The sequence below is a fragment of the Macaca fascicularis genome, chromosome 15, assembly GCF_037993035.2.
Source record: "Macaca fascicularis isolate 582-1 chromosome 15, T2T-MFA8v1.1".
NCBI lineage: Eukaryota > Metazoa > Chordata > Mammalia > Primates > Cercopithecidae > Macaca > Macaca fascicularis.
The window spans coordinates 112204998-112223254 of record NC_088389.1 but is presented as its reverse complement, the minus strand read 5'-3'; positions in this window follow the sequence as shown (position 1 = coordinate 112223254).

Here is an 18257-nt window from a genome sequence, read left to right as displayed (position 1 = left end):
TTAATCAGGTTCACGTTTCTGGAGAAGTCGTCAAACGTTTGTCTGCATCACCATCACTAGTTAAAATTCAGATTTCTGGACCCCGGTCTCAGAGTTTCTGATTCAGTAGGCCATGTTGGAACCTGAGAATTTGCATTTCTAAAGTGAGTTCCCAGGTGGTCCTGAGACTGCTGGACTGGGGACCACACTTTGAGAACTACTGATCTGGCATAATCTTTTCAACAGAGCCATCAATTTAATAAACTGTGAGAGCATATTAATAATTTCCTAAAGACTGGAGCCCTCGCAGTATTTGAGAGTTTGAGGCTGAAGATTAAAAGGAAGATGGCAATAAAGTGGAAGGCTTACTGTTTTGAAGTTGCTTGACATCTGTTCTTTGAGTTCTTTCTTGATTAGTATCTTTGCCCAAAACTAACTTTTGAAGCAGAGTACTGTAATAACCCTACAATAACTGAGCTCTTAAAAATATTGCTTCTTGCTTAGACATAAATCAGTGTGAGTCTGCAAAGGTTTGAAAGACGTTTCGCAAGGACCCAATGTGGAGGCCACAAGAATGTACATGGTGTTTAACTGGAGTGGTGATGCAGAGTTAGAAATCATTCCTTGAAAACTGGAATACATAACTGTGTAAAACAGTAAGCTGCTGACTTTACAGAGTGTTGTCCTTCAACATATATTAGATTCAGTCAACCATTTGACTTCAGCAGGGTGGTCACTGGGCTGGTGACTAAGATGGAGTTATTCCAAAGAGGGAAGCTGGGGAAGAATCTGCTGATGGTGATAGAGGGGATGTGGTGAGGCATGGCCCTAAGGAAACCAACAGGAATGATGGGCAGGCAGCTCTCAGCAGTCTTGGTTGTGAATTACACTTTGGCATTGCTGACCCTTGGTTAGAACACCCAATGGTGCTATTCCAACAAGTGGAAGCACTATTGTATGCCAGGCGATGTGCCAAGAGCTTCCAGATGTTCTTGCATGTAATTACTGAATGTGCTCATATACATAATAAAAAACAGTACGCTTTGTTTTTATTGATACTTTTAAGAAAATCAAAAAGTTCACACACCTGATAATCTGGAAAAGAAGAAAATTAAAACCCACTGTAATTGTTTCACCTAGAAACTGTTCTGGTTTTTTTTTTTTTTGAGAGAGTCTCGCTCTGTCGCCCAGGCTGGAGTGCAGTGGTGCGATCTCGACTCACTGCAAGCTCCGACTCCCAGGTTCATGCCATTCTCCTGCCTCAGTCTCCCGAATCGCTGGGACTACAGGGGCCCGCCACCACGCCCGGCTAATTTTGTGTGTGTGTGTGTTTTTAGTAGAGACGGGGTTTCACCGTGTTAGCCAGTATGTTCATCTCCTGACCTCGTGATCCGCCTGCCTCGGCCTCCCAAAGTGCGGGGATTAGGGGCACGAGCCACTGCGCCTGGCTGTTTTTTTTTTTTTTTTTTTTTTTTTGTGACAAAGTCTTACTCTGTCTCCCAGGCTAGACTGCAGTGGCATGATCTAGGCTCACTGCAATCTCCGCCTCCCAGGTTCAAGTGATTCTCGTGCCTCAGCCTTTCCAGTAGCTGGGATTACAGGAGTGTGCCACCACACCCAGCTAATTTTTGTATTTTTAGTAGAGACGGGGTTTCGCTATATTGGCCGGGCTGATCTCAAACTCCTGACCTCAAGTGATCCACCCACCTTGGCCTCCCAAAGCACTGGGATTACAGGCGTAAGCCACCACGCCCGGCTGGAAGTACTCTTTTTTATGCCAGTCATGCCAAATATAATACAGATGATTAATAATGTGTTTGCTACTTACCAAAGGACAGGTAAGCACTTTGTGTTATCTCACTGAACCTTCACAAAAGCCCAGTGAGGTCGTTACTGGGTTCATGCTTATTTAACAGATGAGGAAACCAAGGCACAGAGATTAACTTGATTGAGATCACACAGCAGATTGTGGCATCACATTTTAACTCAGATGTTCAGACTCCAAAGTTTAAATTCTGTTCTACCGTCTTGTCCATGAGGTTTTATAACCTGCTTCTCACTTTTTTTTTATTACTTAAAATTTACAGTGTTGGGTATATTATAATTTGCCTATTTCTCATTTGTTAGGTATGTAGGCCATTTTAAACATTAAGATATTATAATCCTTATAAAGAAAATGTTCATATATAATTTTCTCTTCTAATTTCTGCTCCTTTCCTTGGAATTAATCCTAAGAAGTTGAATTACCACATCAAAAGATAAGATATTTCAGATCTTTGTTATTATAAACTGCCAAATTGCTTTCCAGAAATATTGGGCTTGTGTATACTGTCTCTAGTAAAGCATGGCAATGGCTGCTTTTCTCAGGTCAACCTCATTAATGTTCTTACTCTAAGAAAGTATTTCCTAACAATAGGCAATAAATATCTCATGTTCCCATCTAGTTTTGTTTTCGCTTCCATTCGTTATTTTCTAAAGGATCCTGAAGTCAGTTCATAGGCTGTCTAACACCATCCTTAAGAACAGTGGATGTCTGTCCTGTTAACAATTCCTAGAAAAGCTTTCATAGACTCTTGATAGCTTCTTTTAGACAATGTGAATGCCTAGTTTTCTTGATCGGTTTCTATCGTATATACTTGTGTGTTCTATTTTCAATATTAAGAATCTGTAGTTTTCCAGGATCATGGTAATTATTTTTCATTGTTACCATTTGCTTGCTGCAAAGGGGTAATTTAGAAACCCTCATGATGATAAACCTTAATAAGTTAAGAGCGGGGATCTATAACCTACTCCTGCATTAGTATTATTTAAAAAGATCTTCTGTAGTTGTCTGAGTAATATGCCATGGGCACTGTGGTGTGTTAAGAAGGACACTGCATTTGTAATCAACTCCAGACCAGGCACAGATGGCAGGTGTGATACGTAGTTACCTTTTTTGTATATCCTTGAGCGACTTCCTCAGCCCTTCTCAGGATCTTCAGCTGCAAGATTGGAATAAAAGTGTATACCTCACAGAGCTGTTAACAGAATTAAACAAGGTACTGCATTTTGAGAATTTAACATGGGGGCTAGTCATGTATTTCCTTGAGAAGTTGCTACATTGGGCCCAGTTTGACTGGCCACTGGACCTCCCCAGCTAGTTGTTACTTGGGACTGCCTTGAGTGGTGAATAAATGGGTAGACTTTAACAAAAGCTTGTACAAAGCGTAACTAACACAGTCAGCAACTCTTGTTTAGTTTGTTTAAGGGCATGGGTGGTGACTGGGAAGTCAGGCCTCGATACCCAGGACCTTCTGAACTGGTGTCTTTTCCTGGAAAAAACCAAATTCAAATGTTACCTTCGGAAAAGGTGATGTTTGAAGAAACTTGTAATGCTTTGCAGCATGCCTGGATTGTAGGGCTACAGCCCATTTGTGTGAGTCCTGATATGATCAACTTATGTTTGCCCAATCTGTGGATAGCTTCTCTCAACTCTAAAAAAAGATGCTGATGGTGTGATTAAATGGGTTACCTAGTAAGTTACTAGGTTTTGAGAGTATCCCTCATTATCCTAGAACAGTGATTGTTCAGACCATTTTCCATAGAACGAAAATGCATGTTTCAATACCCCTTAAAGTGTAAGTGGCATTTATCTCTTGCAATTTAAAGGCTATACTTACTTATATTAATTTCCCTCAAAATGAGTGAGCTCTATTAAGGCTTGCACAGTTTCCATCTGTTGTATGTTCCTGTTAATTGTTAGGTTTTCAGCAATTTCTTGATGTAAGTGGTCATTTCCTTTGCTGTGAATAGGATATGCTACTATTTATCCTGTTTTCCTTACGCTAAGTCTAGTTAGAGAAGTAACCAGGGTAATGACCCACCTTACATGCCACGAACTGATGAAGTAAACAACAGCCAACGTGCAAATCCACTTGCAAAAGTGAGGCAAGAAGGGCCCAAACATTGAGTTTACTGCCTTATTTTATATATTGTTGGAGGAAAAGGCTACAAAGCATTAAAAAACAAAACTGCCAGGCAAAAAATCTCTATTTTTGGTGCATTTCCCTTACATTTATTTGTAGATGCATGCAGACATGTGTAAACACACCACCATTTTGTGTTCTGCTCTCACTAGCTATCACAAATTTTTGCCCCTTTATTTCTGCATAGTCTTTTGGCTCATGCCTGTAATCCCAGCATTTTGGGAGGCCAAGGTGGGCGGATTGCTTGAACTCAGGAGTTTGAGACCAGCCTGGGCACCATGGTGAAACCCCATCTCTACAAAAATTAGCTGGATGTGGTAGTGGGTACCTGTAGTCCCAGCTCTTAAGGAGGCTGAGGTGGGAGGATTGCTTGTGCCTGGGAGTTGGAAGTTGCAGTGAGCCAAGATTGCGCCACCATACTCCAGCCTGGTTGACAGAGTGAGATCCTGTTTCAAAACAAAAACAAAAACAAAACTCTTCCATCCTAGTATTTCTATTTTTGGTGTATTTCCCTTACATTTGTTTCTTCATACATGCATACATATATAAGCACAACACCCATTCCATTTGCTATCACAAAATTTCCCCCTTTATTTCTGCATAGTCTTCTGTACTTTTTATTGACCCCATCAAATAATACAATGCCATTTATTAGACTACTGCCATTTTGCATGGTTTTGTTTTGTTTTTTCCTTGAGATGGTCTCACTCTGTTACCCAGGCTGGAGTGCAGTGGCACAATCTCAGCTCATTGCAGCCTCAGCTTTCTAGGCTCAAGTGATCCTCCCATCTCAGCCTCCTGGGTAGCTGGGACTATAAGGTGCACACCATCACGGCTGGCTAAGTTTTTTGTATTTTTAGTAGAGACAGGGTTTTACCATGTTGGCCAAGCTGGTCTTGAACTCGTGGGCTCAAGACATCCACCCATCTTGGCCTCCCAAAGTGCTGGGATTACAGGCGCGAGCCACTGTGCTTGGCCTTGCATGGTTATTTTAACTCTAATAACTAATACTGTATTAAAGTCTCCATATATAGGACTTTCTTTTTATTCTCTTGAACTATTACCTTGCATTTAATCACAAGAATGGGCTTGCTACATCATTGAGTGTGACTATATCATAAGCCTATTTTCCATTTCTGTTGTTGGCTTACGTAGAAGTAAAATTTGTTACCTCTACCTGACACAAGCATCTCAATCAAGAGTTTTCTATTTATCAAGCATTTTTGGTATAGCCTTTCCTAAGAATGTTTTATACGGCAAAATTAAAGAAAAGGAACAAACTGTTTCCCTTTTCATTATAGAAACCATCAACACCCAAGTACGGCCTATGCCAAAGCCTGTGCCCTTCTAGATTTCTTCTGATGTTGTGTGAAGTGACCCATGTCCTGCATAAAAGACAGTCGAGAAAGACAAAGCTCTTGTTCTTTGCGTGAGTGATTCATTGGTTGATTGCCTGGAGTTTTCCACTTGGGAGCAAATTCCTTCTGTGGTTTCCAGGCTTTAAGAGACATTAGTTTGCTTTTCAATTTACATGGCCATTCTACTGAATCCACTGCACAGCTCTCTGCCATTGTAATAGCCCTGATACATAACTTCACATTTGGAATGTAGAGTGCAACCATTCTTAATAGTTTACTTTAATGGCCACTCTTTTCTTTCCCTTATGGTTTCTTGTATAGTATTATTTTTTTAAGCAGACAGCCATTGTAGTGCCACCACATTCTGCATTTAGCATACCCTCTGCAGTGAAAATCCTTGAAAAACAACCGTAGTTCCTGGAAAGCAAATCCCTCAGTGTGAAGAACATTGATTGGTGGGGAAAGAAAATGACCTGATGAGCCCTTGTCTGGAATTTTCCTTTCTTTTTTCTATCTAAGAAAAGCGAACATGATGTCTTAGACAGCACACAATCAAGTGGTCCAAGCCACAGAGAGAGGAGCTGTGTGAACCAGCTGGATTAGGTAGTTATCCGCATGATGGCAGTTTTTAAGGTCTGAGCCAGGCCTCGCTACCTGTGTATTTGTTTTACTTGAAAGACTAGTTTTTGAAATAAAGGAAACCTTGTATTTCTTTTAACCTTCTTAGAAAGTTTCAGGTCACTTCCAATTCCTTTTCTTCTTGACCCCCCCTTCTGCTGATTGAGGGAGTTGCAGCCTGGGCTGATTGTCCTCTTCAATGCTGTCGTCTGAGACCAGCGAAGTAAGAGTTCTTGCTCTCAGTTCTTGGGAGGGCAGCATCCCTGATGCCGTTGTCAGGGAAACCGGTTTCAGATGGGTGCAAAGAAGGTAAAGGATTCAAACATCTTATTTGAAATAATGAAATAAAAATGCAACCCATAACTCTCCCCTCCCCCTCACCGATCTAATGTCAATTTCCATGGAAACAAGATCAGAAAGGCCGCTGACAGCCAGCAGCTGACAGCAAACTCCCGTGTCTCTCTAGGTGGCAGGCATCCTTTTGATATCCGCAAATGCCAATTTGTACAATCCCATGACATATCACTGGGCTGGAAAGACTCTTTTATTTGAAGAGTGAATAAAATAGAATACACCTAGCCAAGATGTCTGTCCTTCTAGCATTTTATCAAACAAATTATAATTCAGGAATATGGCCCAGGCGCTTTTTATTGCTTTTCGTGCTATCCACTTTGTCAGTGTGCAAAACTCCTCATCTACCATGTTTATCTTTCTCATTTCTGGACCTGTACTTTAGCAGCATGGTAACCATCTACTCAGAGATTTGGAAGATGCAGACCTACTGTACCTTCAGTTTACAGAACATAAATATTCGTGTTGTCTTTTTTTCTGAAAATCTCTGTTAGTGCCTAAAAACTTGGTCATCTTGTCTACTAATTTATATACATTTCATTTTATTTTGTTATTTTATTTTACTTTAGACAGGGTCTCACTCTGTCACTCAGGCTGGAGTACAGTGATGCAGTCACAGCTCACTGCAGCCTCGAGCTCCTGGGCTCAAGCAATCTTCCCATCTTGGCCTTTCGAGTAGCTGAGAATGCAGGCACACACCACCACGCCCGACTAATATTTTCTATTTTTTTAGAGACAGGGTCTCATTATGTTGCCCAGCCTGGTCTTGAACTCCTGCATTCAAGCGATCCTCCCGCCTTGGCCTCCCAAACTGTTGGGATTACAGGTGTGAGCCACTGTGCCCGGCTTGTATCCATTTTAGATGTTTTCACTTTTAGACAACATGGATTTTTAGTATGTAATGTTTAGAAATTTCTAATGTACACATCTAAATAATTAAAAACTCTATGCTGTTGCTCGCATCTGTGGAGCAGAATCCTCCACAGGTAAGTGAGATACTAATGTCTCATCACAGCCATAATTCAATTGAGCATTTCAACAAAGGATGATGATTTCTTAGTAACGTGGACACATTCGTAGCAGAAAGGACTCAACGAAGGAAAAGAAGCTGAGTGCAGTGGCACACGCCTGTAGTCTCAGCTACTCAGGAGGCTGAGGCAGAAGGATCCCTTGAGACCAGGAGTTCGAGGCTGTGGTGTGCGTTGATCATTCCTGTGAATAGCCACTGCACTCCAGCCTGGGCCTTTCCCATGTAGAGATGCTAGATCACTCACATGAATTTTAGATGAGTTTTAGCCTTTCCAGCCATCTTTTGCTAAAGTGAATACAATTCAGAATGCTCTCTACTATGGCCTCCTCTACTGACATTAGAGTTAAATCATTTGAAGTAAATCTATTAGAAGTTTTCTGCTTTAAGTTTTAAACCTCGATGGATGATTTGCACTTAGTAAATATCAATTGCTACCTATTAATGGTGGTACAGAATATATAAATTATACTTTTTTTAGCACAGACCTGCCTGTGTGGTAAGAGAAATCTAAGGCAACACACAGATATGAGGAGCTCAGCACCATGGCCGTACTGTCCTTGCCAGGCACATTCCTCTTACCATCAGCAGCTAAAGGAAGCGTTCCTGGTAGCCACAACTGAACACATTTCTGAGAGTGAGGTGCTTGGTTGAATGGCTCACATAAGAAAAATAGTGAATGGGCTGGGCGTGGTGGCTCACATCTGTAATCCCAGCACTTTGGTAGGCTGAGGCAGGTGGATCACCTGAGGTTGGGAGTTCGAGACCAGCCTGACCAACATGGAGAAACCCCGTCTCTACTAAAAATACAAAATTAGCTGAGCGTGGTGGTGCATGTCTGTAATCCCAGCTGCTCGGGAGGCTGAGGAAGGAGAATCGCTTGAACCCGGGAGGCAGAGGTTGCAGTGAGCTGGGATTGCACCATTGCACTCCAGCCTGGGCAACAAGAGCGAAACTCCATTTCCAAGAAAAAAGGAAAAGTACTGAAAGGATTTTGTTGCTGATCTTTCTCTCCACTCCTGGGAGCAGGAAAACATTAAGATAAATCACCAGTGAGCTAATATCATCACAAGCTAAAAAAATAGTAAACCGATCACTTTCCCCTTTTCCTTTCCCCTCTGTTTCTGTCTTTACCCAAATTGACTGGGAACGGGGTTAGGATTGACTGAAGTCCATGATGCATGTGTGATTTCTTTAAGTTTGGTGGGGAGATACACAAATGTGTGGAAATAAACCTTTGATTTGATTTGAACAGAAATTTTGTTGTGTTGTGGTAAATATGATTCTTTATGTTGGCAACTGACAGCTGTTCAAAAGCAAGTTATTAAGTGGCTTGCCTTACGTAATTGTGAGAACTTTGGGGATAGCTTCTTGACATAGTCAGAAAAATATCAGTGACTATCCTGCCAAAATGGGAAATTTTTCTCCCAGCCTTTCCATAGGCTGTTTTCACAAGATTCAATTGTCATTATTGTTTACATTGAGAATTCTGGTTTATGGCTATTTCTACTTTAAGAATTACAATTATGTAATTTGCTAGTAATTGAAATTTTTTTTTTTTGAGACAGGGTCTTACTGTGTTGCCCAGGCTGGAGTGCAGTGGTGCAATTATAGCTCACTGTGGTCTTGAACTCAAGCGATCCTCCTGCCTCAGCAATTGAAATCGTTAAAGTCATTTGGACCAGCTCTTCAATGATTCTAGAATGTGAGGAAAATCAGAAGAAATAAATGCTGTACATAAAACTACAGTTGATAAAAACATTGGAGCAAATCCTAAAGTCAGTACTGAGTTATACTTTATTTTATTGAACTTTAAATAGAAAACAACCACAGTGACATGTAATCATCTGGAAGAGAGGCTGCCTGGTGCACTTTTTATTGAATTATAATGTTATTTTAATCACCAGTAGAATCTCAGAGCAAATGCGTATCCTCACTGCACTCCATAACAAGGAAAGCAAGGAAAACTGCTTTTTTTTCTAGCCTAAGTAGAAAATCTTTTCTCCATCCAGGATTCAGTGGAAGCATTTGCTCTACCTGAAAGCACAAGGCTTGACTTTTAAAAATGCAACCTTTGAAATGTTAGAGGTGAATATAAAGATGTGGACAGGCCCCAAATAACAAATTTGCTGAGCTGGACAAAATAGGCAACAATGTGCTTTTATTAATAAAATAGGTAAAAGGTAAAAGGATATTTCAATTATATAAAAAGCAGTTACATCATTGAACATTTAGTATGTACAAATAACTCTGGTAGGCACTATTTCAGAATAGTAATTACTATGATTAACATTTTTCCAGTACTTACTATATGTCAGGTACTTTACTAAGTACTTTACTTGAGATATTTTCAAAAATCAGAAGAAATGGTTTCTGCCCTGAAGGAGCTAACTCAAGAGCCAGGATTAGAGTGAGGTGAGGAAGGCATTGGCCTTAGGCTCAAAATGTAAAGTGGTGCCAAAAAATGCAGTGATCAGTATATTTTACTGCAATATTAAAAATAATGAAAATTAGTTCAAAATATGTATGGGGATATGGAGTAATGGGAACTCTCATTTTTTGCTGGTGAGAATGCAAAATACAGCCACTTTGGAAGACAGTTTGTTGGTTTCTTACAACTAAACAAACTCTTACCAGAGGATCCAGCAATCTCGCTCCTTGGTGTTTACCCAAATGAACTGAAAACTTATGTTCACACCAAAACCTACACACGGATGTTTATAGCAGATTTACTATAATTGCCCAAACTTGGAAACTACCAAGATATCCTACAGTAAGTGAGTAGATGCGATGGTTTATTTTGTGTGTCAACTTGACTGGGCCATAGGGTGTCCAGATATTTGATTATTCTGGCTGTGTCTGTGAAGGTGCTTCTGGATGTGAAGAACATTTTATTTGGTAGACTGAGCAAAGTAGATTGTCCTCCCTAGTGTGGGTGGACTTCATCCAAACTGTTGATGGCCCGAATAGAACAAAAAGGCTAGGAGAGAATTTGCTTTGTCTATCATTGAGTTGAAACATAAGTCTCTTCTGCCTTTGGACTTGGTCTCAGACTGGAACTTAACACCATGGGCTCTCTGGATTCTCAGGCTTCTGGACTTGGACTGGATCTCTACCATCAGACCTCCTGGGTTTCAGTTTGCCAACCTCAGACCTTCAGATTTCTCAGCTTCTATAACTGCATGAGCCAATTCCTTATCATCAGTCCATTTCCCCATACCCTCTGTACCTACATATATACATATATATGTACATACACACACATATATACACGTGTGTGTGTGTGTGTGTGTGTGTGTGTGTGTGTGTATCCTATTGGAGGACCCAGACAAATATAGTGGATAAACTGGAACATCTAGACAAAGTTATATTATTCAGTACTAAAAAGAAACAAGCTGTCAAGTCACAAAAAGACATGGAGGAAATTTATATCTTACTAGCCTAAGAAGCCAATCTGAAAAGGATACATGTTGCATGATTCCAGCTATAGACATACTGGAAAAGGAAAAACTACAGAGACAGTAAAAAGGTCCGTGGTTGCCAGGGCTTAGGGGAGAGGGAGGAACCAATAGGCGAAGCAACTCTGAACTTGCACACAGCCTCACTCGCCTAATGCTAATCTTGGCCCCATTGGAGGCTGTCTTTACTTAAAACTTTCATACTGTGTTCATCATGGATTTTTTTTTGCATTTATTTTGATGTTTAAAATATTACATTAAAATAGTACTTATTTTGATTACAGGGTTTTCTGGCGTTTCCTTAGATTTTGTGCACATGGCAAATGCCTTATTCCCCTGATCCTAGTCCTGGTCCTGAGTATAGTAGATGTCACACACACGATTAATTATAAAATAAGGTAATAAATTATGCATTGCATGAAGGTAACTTTTATAGTCTCCAAAGACATGTGAAACATGATCCCTGGAGGCATAGGAAGAAAAAACGGTATTTTTATATATATATATATATATAATTAATATATAATATGTATTATAAAATATAAATATATAGTTATATAAAATCTATAATAAATAATAAAATAAGGCTTACTACTATTTAATAGCGGGTTTGATGACATATCCCCTACCTGATCCATATGTCAGCAGAACACATGTCACATTCAGTTCACAAGGTATCTCGAGGGATGGCAGGGACAGTGAAGAGGGGTTGACAGTGTTCTATTAGCAAATTATGATGTGTTGCAGATTTCATGTTCAGGTAAAGCAGATTTCTGTATTAGCTTCCCCAATTTTAAGCAACGCTTACCAATTGTATAGGTGGCTTAGAAACCCTCTAGCGATGGAGCTGGAGGATGAATAATACTAATCATGCAAACATAAGGCAATCAAAAATGCCTATGCTGACACTTTTCCCATTTGGAATACTTGAAACTCTTCATCAGCCAAATTATGAGGTTCAAAAAAAGTGAGGTTTTCATTAGGCCTGACAAGTTTTTCCTGAAGCAAAATTCAAAATTATCAAGAAGACGGTTTGTAAAAAAAGGGGTTACATCTATTCTGACAAAGGATGTACATCAACCTAATTTGTTGGATTCTTCAGTTGAATGGTCAGCGGTGGGTAGGAATTCTTTGCCTCCTCTGCCACCATCTCACTACCAGATGAGGGAATTGATCAATGTAATAATGGCTTTCATGGGTCATTCTTTCCTGTGGCCATGCCTCTTTGCAATGTGATGTTGCTGCTAGTCCTATCAAGTGACAGAGTCTATTTCTCTGCCCCCCTTGAATCTTGGCTGGCCTGTAACCCACTTTGACCAATGGCATATGTCAGAAGTGATGTTGAGCTAGTCCTCTAGAGGCTATTTAGCTTCTACTCTCATGCCCTTGGAAGCCTGAGATCATCACGCTGTAACAAAGCTTAGCATTGTCTCCTGGGGAAGCATTAACAGAGGTGCCCCCATCGACAGCTGGCACCAACAGCCAGACATGGGATTCAGGACAGTCCCAGCACTTCGGGAGGCCAAGGCAGGCGAATCACGAGGTCAGGAGTTCAAGACCAGCTTGGCCAACATGGTGAAACCCCATCTCTACTAAAATTACAAAAATTAGCTGAGTGTGATGGTGCGTGCCTATAATCCCAGCTACTCGGGAGGCTGAGGCAGGAGAATCGTTTGAACCTGGGAGGCAGAGGCTGCAGTGAGCTGAGATCATGCCATTGCACTCCAACCTGCACAGGGCGAGGCTCCATCCCTGAAGGAAAAGAAAAAAAAGACCCAGATTGCCAACCAACAGAATCATGAAACACACTAAATTATCGCTTCAAGACATTGGGTTTGGGGGTGGTCAATAGCAGCAGATAAGTGAAACAGGTTAAAAATGGAAGCTGGTCTCAGACAGAATTCTTTCACATGTAGAGACTTGTAAGAAAACAGGTTCAAAAGCATCATACAACCTTTTCTCCAGGCTTGGTGTAGCCCCTGTTCTCTGTCTTCTTGGGCGTTCGGAACAGCCCCCTGCGGGGAAGGAACAGCAAGTCTTCCAGCTGGATCAGGCAGCAGAGTCCTCTGTGAATGGGGCCATTCAGGACCACGTGGAGTTCTGTAACTGGGGTACTGCTTTGAAGGTGTTGGACTGCAGGGCGGTGGTGCATGCGTAATCATTTTAGCCAACTATACACCTTGAAAACATTTTCGCAATGAAAAGCCTAAATCTAACATCCATATGCTAATTTAGGAGCCTTCTGGTGCTGATTTAGAGGATGCTGTTTGGAGTATTTGCAGCATCTGGAGAATGGACTCTTGTTTAGGATTCCTCAGTTCCTAATTATCTGCCCCTAGAGTGGGGATTCCTGAGTAGGGCTTGTGCTAACTCACAGCAACCGAGGAGATTGACATTAACTAGCACATACGTGTGGATCACTGATTTTCTTTGTTTCCTCCCTTTCTCCAGGCAGCAGCCTCAAAGGTAAGTGTAACATGGTCCTATACAAGGCTGGTGAATGGAAAGAGGATAGGGAGTCTCCAAGAGAGACAAGCAGAGTTGGTGGTAGAGGATGGGAGTGTGCTGGGGTCCCACGACGGAGGAGCCAGGCAAAAGCAAGAAAGCCTTGTGTCACTTGTGACTTCCACCCCGAGTTTTAAAATCAGATTTCCCAGTTTTCTGCAGTTCATGGCCCTTACAGAAAAGGAAAATATTCATAAAACACAACAAGGAAGACAGAGGCTGCCAGTACTATGGATCACTGAGGGGATCTTATGGTTTCCCCAGGGTGCCTCGAGGCAACAATGGGATGTTTTGTATATTTGTTAAAAAAAAAAAAAAAAAAGCCCTTCTTTGTAACTTATATATTTAATTAGAGTAAATGAAAGTTGACAGTTTCAATAAAATGTAGGAAAAATTCAATACCCCTTGAAATCACTGGGAACACCCTAGGCAGAGCACAGCCAGGGGTGAGTCTCTGCACCCAATCATATTTAACCACAAAAAAACTCAGTAGGAATAAGCAGAAGAGTGAAAGGAAGCAGACAAGTCTAAATCGATGGTAATTTAAAGTTGTATATTTTAGAAACAAAAGATTGCTTTACTACTTCCATAAACTTTACAAGTTAGACACTAAGGTATAAGTAGCAATTTCATAGGTTAAATGAGAAGAGTTAACAAAACAACTACAATTCCCAAGTAAACAGAAGTCTCCCAAATTGCCACGTCTGCCATCTCGAGCTAGTTGGGTCAAAGTACAATTTAGTCACATGGGTAATGATGTGAACCCCATGTATCGAGTGACTGCTGTGTTCCAGAGACTTCCTCATCCTACCTCATTCTCTTCAGCATATTTCAACCCATGTAGCTGTCCCATCTCCCACCTTAAAACCAAAAACCAAAACGTAAAACCCAAAGCCCCAAACCAAAACCAAATCAAAACAAAGTTTTCTTAACTCCACGTCCGCCTCCCCTCCCCATCCCCAGGTACCGCCCCATTTGTTTTCTCATGACATCAGTTCTTTTCAGAATTATTCCACACTGCTTGCCTCCATGTCTTCGTTTCCCGGCTTCAATTCAACACACTCATCAGGCTTTTAATCCCAAGCACGCCATGGAAACTGCTCTTGACAAGGTCTGCAAAGCACTCCTTGCCAAATCCGTTGGCCAATTCTTTATGTTCTTCTTGTTCAACCTCTCAGCAGCATTTAGAACAGTGGATGACTCTGTCCTTCTAAAAACGCTCTCTTTTCTTGGCTTTGGAGACACCAAAGCCTTCCAGCTCCCTTCCCGCCTCCCTGGATTCTGGCTTCTCCTCACTGGCACTCTCCTGTTTCGTTACTAATCTCCAGCTGCACTTGCCTGCTTTCTGTTTCTGAAGCATGCCAAGCTTGTGCCTCCTGCCCAGTGCCTTTGCACAAGCTGTTCCCTCTGTCTGGTTGCCACGTGGAGATTCTTTCGCATCGTTCAGCTCAAATATCATGACCTCATAGAGTCCCTGGCTTCATTATCTGAAGTCACACCCCCACCCCACCCCGTTGCCGGCTTGTTTTATTTTTTTCATACATGTATTTCTGTCTTAAATCCCTATTTGTGGACTTGCTTACTGTTTGTTGTCTTTCTCAGGAATGCAAACCCCTTGAGAGCAAAAGCAATGTCTGTGGCTACCTGAAGATACCCACTACAGCAGCCAGCCTCCAAACTGACCTCCAGTTATCCTTGCCTCCTGCTATGCATGCTCTCGTGCAGTCCCTTCCTACCTTGCACTGGGGCTAACCTGTGTGAGCAACAGAATACTAAACAAAGTGACAGTCTCAGACCTTCTGCCTTGGCCTCTTGGATTGCTTCCTTTTGGGGAAGCCCGTTGCCATTTTGTGAGGTCACTCAAGCAGCCATCAGTGGAGAGGAACTCAAGCCTTTGCTTGACTTTAGCCTGCCAATATCTGGCTGCAACCTCATCAAGACCCCAAGCCACGCCAGAACTGCCAGCCACATGTGTCCTGAATTCCTTATCCACACAAACCATGAGAGATAATACATGAGTATTTTCGCTTTAAGCCATTAAGTTTTTTGGTGGTTTGTTATGCAGCATTAGATATTCACAGATATGCTTACATTCAGTTGAAAAGGATGCTCAGACTAGAAAATGAATTTCTGCATGTCACTTCATATTTGACTTCAACATGAATCCACATAATACCCGTCAGCCTATCAAGAAGTATTTGTTGAACACATGCCATGTGGCAAACACTGTGCTAAGCCGGAAATCCAGAGCTACACAAAGTATGGCCCCTGCTCTCAAGCAGCTCGATATCATTTCTAAGACCAGACAATAGCTATTTGGGAGATAACTATGACCGTGTGAAAAGTTAACAACATAAAATAGAAATTTACAGGATGATAATTTCAGAGGAAGGCAAGAGACCTCAGGGTTTGGTTAGCATAAAACATTTTTATTGTAGAGATGGACATGGACCTACACGAAAACGTAGATCTAGAATGTTTGCAGTTCTCAAACTTTAGAACGCATCGGAACACCTGGAGAGCTTAAAACTCAGATTTCTGGACCCTATTCCAAGTTTCTGATTCAGTTGGACTGGGGTGGAGGTCCAAGAATGTGCATTTGCAACAAGCTCCCAGATGATACTGATGATGCTGGTGCAAGGGTTACCCTTTGAGAAACCACACTCCTCTAGATGCCAGCCACTCAGTGTGGTTCACACACCAGCAGCAGAAATGTCTCCTGGAACCTTGTTAGACATGTTGACTCTCAGGCCCCACCTCATGCCTACTGAATCAGATTCTGCAAGTTAACAAGGTCCCCAGGTGACTCATGTACACGGGGAAGCTTGAGAAATCCTGCTGCAGAGGGTAGATGGGTTACGCTCCCTTTAGCAAGCTGGGCAAGAGCTGGATTTGCTGGACACAACTGAGGTCAGGTATGACTTGTGTGTATGTGAGAACTTTTCTCGATGGTCACCCCATTTGGGTTTCATTGATTTTCTCAGGCAGACCTTTTGTTTTGTTTTGTTTTAGAACTCATTGATTTTTGCGGCAGACTGAGTCCTCCTCATCAGTTCTCTGCAGGTAATTTCAATTCATTTTGATTCACTTCCTCACTGGCTTGGCATTTCTCCACCGGCACTTGGCAGTACCACTAATTGTGCTTGCCTGTGAGTGACTGGATATGACACAACTGTGGAAAACTGCAAAAGGTCAAGGGGCTACTGCCTTGTGCAAAAGCAGAGAGGCCTGCATGCCTTTTGGAAAGCCAGGACATTTGAACCCGGGCCAGGCGCAGGAGTCCAGTGATGTTCATGCATTTCACTAAGTAAGAAGCAGGTGACAAAATGAACATGGCTATGGAAATGCTTTGAACACAACTGAAAAATTCTATGCTTGCTCAAGGCGAATGGGCTGTTTTCCACTGGTGATTATGAGCTAGATATGGTGACATCAACTGCTCTAATGTTCAGCCCAAGGAATTTTATCTTATGCCTTTTGTGTTCACATGAAGGCCAGGCCACTCCCAGGGACAGAGGAGGCCATTGTGTCTGCTCTGTCATGTCAGGACACAGGGAAAGCTCCATTCCTCACATTTTTAGATAGGGATAAAAATTTCCTTGCTTTCTTCTCTATTTTTGTGGGTTTTCAAAACTTACCCCGTCAATTGAAATCACATGTTAACCATGCTCTTCCGGGTATAACAGGCTGCTAATTCTCCCCCTTTCATTCAACTGCCATTCAGCAAACATTCTCTATCTTTGGACAGACAAAGATGATTAAGACAATGCCTTTCTTCAAGGGGGAGGAAACACGCTTATTTTCAAAAGCTGCAAATTAGCGTGCTATGTATTATATAAATACTGCTAAATTTATACAATCATTCAGTTCTCTTAGACAGAGGTTCCCAAACTTTCTCTGTTCACGGTACCCAGTGATGTTTTGATGGCACTCCAAGCCTAAAGAAAATATCTACAGTTCTGCTTTTTTTTTTTTTTTTTTTTTTTTGAGACAGAGAGACAGAGTCTCGCTCTGTCACCCAGGCTGGAGTGCAGTGGTGTGATCTCAGCTCACTGCAACCTCTGCCTCTTGGGTTCAAGCGATTCTCCTGCCTCAGCCTCCTAACTGGGACTACAGGTGCACGGCACCACATCCAGCTAATTTTTGTGTTTTTGGTAGAGACGGGGTTTCACCATGTTGGCCAGGCTGGTATCAAACTCCTGGACTCAGTGATTCTTCTCTCTCGACCTCCCAAAGTGCTAGGATTACAGGTGTGAGCCACCATGCCTGGCCCAGTTCTGCTTATTAAGTAGTTAGGTTAAAACAACTTTATAATACCTGTGCCGTATATATTACTTAGTAAACATTTAAATACATACACATAAATTGGAAGAAAAAAAATTTTTAGATGACCATACTTACTAATGAGATTGTGTACACTGGTTGAGAACTTTACAGCTTCTCAAATTATGGAAGCACCACCATCCCTCACTTTCTGTTTCTTGTTGAATTTTGTGGTCTCATGTTAAAGTTGAACTAGTTGAGGCTAGCAGTTTGTACAGTTTGTACAGTGTCTGGCAGTTGTTAAGTACCTCTGTGTTTCTCTTGAGAATTTAAAATATCTCATGGCATCTGTATGAGTTTGCTGGGGAGCCACAGGGAACCAGGAGGTCTTATGTAAGTACTGAAAAAACATGCAACTCAAAAAATCCTGGAGCTGTGCATTAGTCCGTTTTCTCGCTGCTGATAAAGACATACCTGAGACTGGGCAATTTATAAAAGAAAGAGGTTTAGCTGGACTCACAGTTCCACGTGGCTGGGGAAGCTTTACAATCATGGCAGAATGCAAGGAGGAGCAAGGCCCCTCTTACATGGATGGCAGCAGGCAAAGAAGGAATGAGGAAGATGCAAAAGTGGAAACCCCTGATAAAACCAACAGATCTCGTGAGACCTGCTCACTTCCATGAGAACAGTATGTGGAAAACTGCCCCCATGATTCAATTACCTCCCACTGGGT